At 40.4% G+C, this 5,879-nt stretch overlaps 1 pseudogene; it reads right to left on the bottom strand.

Annotated features, from left to right (window-relative positions):
* Positions 1-5,114: 5,114 nt before the first annotated feature.
* LOC112856818 (immunoglobulin heavy variable 1-69-2 pseudogene) lies at positions 5,115-5,559 on the bottom strand (annotated as a pseudogene).
* Between the last annotated feature and the right edge of the window lie 320 nt (positions 5,560-5,879).

The following is a 5,879-nucleotide window of genomic DNA, read 5'->3' as shown; positions in this document are numbered from 1 at the left end:
TCAGTGCCTCAGGAATGTACCTTAGCTCTGCTCCTCATAGGATACCATCTGAACCTTTCATGAGTTTCTTGGCATTACTGATTTAATTAATTCGAGTTGAGACAATGATAATATATTAATTATTACAATTTTATGTTATTTTATCCCCTCACATAGAAAATAAACCAAAGGCCAGTTCAGCAAAACTTAAAGCAAATAAATAGTGAAAAAGGAAAAGTTAAAAATAGGCAATCTACTCCAAAACCATACAAAACAAGCTGTAAAAACCTTAAAAATTTAAGGATTTGTTATATTTCACACTCTCAGTCACCATATAGACTACAAGGCAAAGAATTTCCATTATTGATAGTTTACTAACTATCCAGTTTCATGGAAGTGGTAATTAGTAAATCCCTTAATGATATCAGCTTCATTTAATAGAAAAATCTTCTGACGTGCCTGAGTGGATCAGTCAGTTAAATGTCTGACTTTGGCTCAGGACATGATCACAAGATTCGTGGGTTCAAGCCCTACGTTGTGCCCTGTGCTGACAGCTTGGAGTCTGGAGCCTGGTTCAGATTCTGTGTCTCACTCTCACTCTCTGCCCCTCCCCTGTTAGAATTCTCTCTCTCTCTCTCTCTCTCTCTCTCTCTCTGTCAAAAAATAAATAAACAGTAGAATATTTTTTTAATAGAAAAATCTTTCACTGTGATGCTATGTAGTTTAAGACAATGAAAGTGGTTTAAGCTTGCAGTCCTTTTTAAAATTTTTAAATTTACATTCCAGTTATTTAAGATACAAGGTAATATTAATTTTAGTTGTATGAAAGAGTGATTCGACGCTCCCATACAACACCTGGTGTTCATCACAAGTGGACTCCTTAATCCCCATCACATTTCTTTCATTCCTCATCCACCTTCCCTCTGGTAACCATAAGCATGTCCTCTATAGTTATGAGTCTGTTTCTTGGTTTCTCTCTGTCTTTCTTTTCTCGCTCTGCTCATTTGTTTTGTTTCTGGAATTCCATAAATGAGTGTAATCATATCGTGTTTTTCTTTTCCTGAATAACTTGTTTCACTTAGCATAAAGCTCTTCAGTTCCACCCACACCATTGTAAATGGCAAGATTTCATTCTTTTTTAAGCCTGAGTAATATTCCATTCCATCATATATATGGGTTATTTTTGCTCTTGTATATCATGCTGCTATACTCATCAGAATCCATTAATACCTTTGAATTATCATTTCTCCATTCTTTTTTAAATGTTCAGCAATGTGATAGCTAAATCTAGTGCAGTTTTAATTTGAGCTTTTTGAGGTATTTCCATACTATATTCCAGAGTGGCTGTACACCTGCCCACAGCCTATCTCCTGACAAGAGAGTGTGCAGGGCTTCAGTTCTGGTAGAGGTGGTGTCAGGTCTTATTTAGCAAGAAGAGCAGAGAACACCTAGTGAAGTCACACCACATTCTGGCTAAGAACAAAACACTGCTTGCTGTAGTCAAGGAGAGCCTCTGATGATAACTGGTCTGAAGAAAAGAACAGCGAAAATTTAACACCCTGAGACACTCCCTGAAGCACCAGCCCTGGACACTTTATTAACTCTTCCTCAAAAAGCCATTACTTTCAGGAGAAGGAAACAAAGCAGAATTTTCTAACACACAGGTGAAGGCACCAACTTAGAGAAAATGCCCAGATGGAGGAATTCAATTTTAAGTTGCACTTCTGATCAACTTCGATATTTGCTTTACTCAGATCAGTCCATATGACCCTGCAAAATGAGCACAGGACTTCTGTCTCCAGATTCAGCAGTTTCCCTCCCTGAAGAGATCATGTGCATCAGCACCATCCAAAATGCACCCATGTCCACCGCACTGAGACATAGAGCAGTGTTAATAATGTTCATGCAGTTCTTGTCTCGGGAGCATCCAGACTCCCGGTTCGAATTCCCTGTCCCATTGCCTGTACTTTCCTCTCTAAGCCACTTGCAAACGAGATTATGGGTAGGATTTCAAATGCCAACCCTCACTTACTGCAAAATAATATGATAATTATATAATATCAATGGATATTGCACACTAAAATAACAATTGAGTACATAGGTCCATTGGATCAGAATAAGGGGAAAATAATTATGAATATTCTGAAATAAAATACCAGACTTCAAGTCTGAGCTTGAACATATAAAGCATAAGGATTTTATCAAACTATCTTTGTAAGCAGAAAATACAGAGGTTATTAAAAAAAATGAGACACATTTTTTTTTTTTTTTTGCACTCATCAGAAACCTGAGTTCACAGAGAAACCCAATTTCTCCCAGGTACAGAGGCACGTGCACTCACAGACACAGCTGAGGTCTACTTGCCTTGCACCAAAGCCATGGATCTCCATAGAAGTAGAGATTGCCATAGGTGAGATTGCCATTTGAGTCCAAAGACTTAGTGAAGACTTCCATCCCCAATGAAGGTGAGCAGCATCCAAATCACTGACAGCCTGAAAAGGCAGAGGAAGGAGGAATTAACCCCCCTCCTTTTTTCCGCCTCATTGCTTGAGATGGTCATCTCATCTTATTTTCTCTTTTATTGGACTGAGTAATACATCATTCATTCTTTTGGTCCTCAGCCTGTCAGACTCCTAAAAATTTGCTCCACCATGTTTCCTGTGGCTCCAGCTTGTAGAGGACAGACCCTGGGACTTCTCAGTCTCCACTATCTTATGGTCTAAGTATGTATATTTTCCCCAGGTGTAATTTCAGCTGGAAATGAATGAGAATTATAGTTGTCCTACATCCTGCTGGACATTTGGTATTGTCAGTATTTTCAAATTTACACATTATAGAAAGCCGTGCCATGATATTTTCATCAGGATAAATATATTTATATAGAACACTTGCCTCTTTTATGAGAGTAGTACATCAATATGATACCATATTCCTGGAGGAATTGCAGAGATTACAGCCACCATTATGGACTTGGAGGATGTAGGGGAAGTGATGCTCAGCACATGCCTATTCACTTCTCTTATTTGGGCTTCACATGCTTTTTAAGAGCTCTGGTAGGCCCATAGAGGTAATTATCAGTGCTGAACCTAAACATTTTTCAGTAAGTCCTTATCATTCACTGCAGATCATGACTTTTAAGAAAGAGTTGTTGGCCTGATCCTGGAAACTATAGGTTTAAGCCTCAGTCACTAGGTTACCAGGCATCTTGAAATGTCTATATTTAAGGGGGGGGGTGTTGTTAGATTAACTGAGCCATAACCTGAAGTATGCATAGTTACACTCCATCATCAAATGGAAGAAGTGACAGAGTCTGAAGAGATCCTGAAGACACAAGAAAGTTACATGAAGTAGTTTCTCAAATGCCCTTGGTCCCCAGTCTTTCTACACTGTCTTCTATCTCTAAACCTGCCCATATGGTTTCGTAGGGAGAGTTGTGCAATTAGTTGACAGGGTAATAAAAAACTTGAGCATGGTTCCCACGTGGTTCTGTGTGATTTTTCAGGCACCACTTTAAGTGGAAATCACCAGTATTATCATGTTCTACACCACCCTGAGCCAGTTGGCTTTATAGAGTACAGAAATTTACCTCTGCAAACATGATTACCTCACTAAGTGACAATAGCTTGTAAAGATGAGGCCAAGTTATGATCCTTCAGGAATGAAGATGTTGGTCATCCATCCAGGTAATGGACTGTATCAACTTGAGGTCCTTGCTGACAGTAAAGAGAATACATACTTGGTAGAAGAAGAAGGTAGTTATAAATACAAGGTTTCATTCTTGTATGGTTACAGAAATGAGGACAGTAGCTGTTATGGACATTTCCTCCTTAGTTTTCTGTGACTATGTTTGTGTTGTCTTTTTTTTCCCCTCTATGTTTTCTTTGCCAAGTAACATAAGATATATTTACTTTATATGATTGTATGTAAGAATTATTAATTTTGCATCATTATATTTTAGTTATGGGTTACTTGGGAGAAGAGCAAACACCACACATGAGCTTCACGTCCTCTTCTGGGGAAGGGGATAGTGTATTTTTGGTTGTATGCAAGACACTTGTATCATCTAAGGTGAAATTATGACTCTGGTATTTTCTTTATATGCAGAATCAGTGTTATTTAAGAGATGCGTGTGGATTCCCATGTTTACAGGAAGTTTACTTGTCCTTGTTAACTTTATGTGTCATCTTTACCGGTTCATGGGTGTCTAGATTAACATTGTTTCTGTGGTTGTCTGTGATGTTGTTTGAAGAAGAGATTGATATTTGCATTCATGGTGTCTTGGTAAGTGGGCATCATCCAATCCATTAAGGTTATGAATAGAATAAAAATAAAAGTGAAGCAAATTCTCTCATTTTTACTTCTTGTGTGCCTGCTTGAGCCATAACATTGGCTTCCTCTTGCCCTTGGAATGAAAGTTAAACCATCAGGTCCCCATGTTCTCAGACTTGACACTAGTTTGGAGTCAGATGAGAATTACACCACTGACTTTACTGGGTATCCAGCATGTGATAGTATATCATGGGACATCTCAGCCTATTTAGTCATGTAAGCCAATGTGCTATGTGTTCTGTTCCTCAGGGTTATCCTGACTAATACATGTAGATGCTTTTTCTCTTGTAGTTCCAAGTATTTGAAGAAAGCTGTAACACATATAAAGTCCTGAGAAGCAAAGTGACATGAATGAAGTGTCATGGTGTTTGACTGGGACAAGAGCAGGGTGAGGATAACGAGGAGCTATGGGATCCTGTGGTCCCAGCTGCAACGTGAGCACACCTGGGACTCCTGTAAATGTTCAGTTGATGTGCTTCAGGATATGTGTAAACCATTGATATTTAGTACAAGGGTAAGCAATTGTAAGAGACTCTATCTCTTGTTCATGTAAGTATAGTTTTCTTAGTAAAACAAACTTGTAAACCAGACACAAAGTATGTAAGCACATAATCATGTGTCCAGAGAGGCTTGCTGGGGGAAAATGCTATATGGAGAGGAAGCCCCAGGCCATGCAAAAAACCTTCCAGCAACCTCTATCTGCACCTGCTCCTGGGACCACAAACAGAATGGTGCATAGTGTGCACCCCCTGGTGGTCCTTATCTTCTACAGGGCAGTTTGTGTCTGGGCTCACACTGACAACCCCTCACTGTGTCCTTGCACAGTAATACATGGCCGTGTCTGCAGACCTCAGACTGCTTAGCTCCATGTAGGCTGTGTTTGTGGATGTGTCTGCCGTCAGAGTGAGTCTACCCTGGAACTTCTGTGCATAGCTTGTAGCACCATCTTCAGGGTCAATGCTTCCCATCCACTCAAACCCTTGTGCAGGAGCCTGTAGCATCCAGTGCATGTAGTAATCAGTGAAGCTGTATCCAAATGCTTTGCAGAAGATCTTCACAGATGCCCAAGTCTTCCTCACTTCAGCCCCAGACTGCACCAGCAAAACCTTGGAGTGCACACCTGTAGAGAGGGGACAAGAGTGGATGAAATCAATGTTGACTGGTCCTGGTCCTCTCCTCTGTCCAGGGAATTGGGTGACCCTTACCTGTAGCCACTGCCACCAGGTAGAGAATTCTCCAGCTCCAGTCCATTGTGAGGGGATGTGTCTCAGGGTCTCCGATAGAGGATGGCGTTTTACGGTGATGCTCTCAGGGCACAGACACACCCATACTTAACCTAGTGCTCTTATGATTATTTGAATAGTCATGAGACAGAGTATTTCATACACAGGACCAGAACCATCTAGAGAATGTCACAGGGACTGTGCACATTGGGACTCAGAGGGTACCAGTCTAATCCTTGTTTGAGGACATGGTCCTTGGCCAGGTTCCTGAACTGTGTGCAGACTGAGCTCCTGCCACTGAGTGATAAGACCTTACAGGAAATTCTCCCCATTGCAGACCAGTATTGA

The sequence above is a fragment of the Puma concolor genome, chromosome B3, assembly GCF_028749965.1.
Source record: "Puma concolor isolate L17-30 chromosome B3, mPumCon1.1.hap2, whole genome shotgun sequence".
NCBI classification, from domain to species: Eukaryota; Metazoa; Chordata; class Mammalia; order Carnivora; family Felidae; genus Puma; species Puma concolor.
Note: the sequence above shows the minus strand (reverse complement) of the source record. Positions and strands in the feature narration are given on the sequence as shown.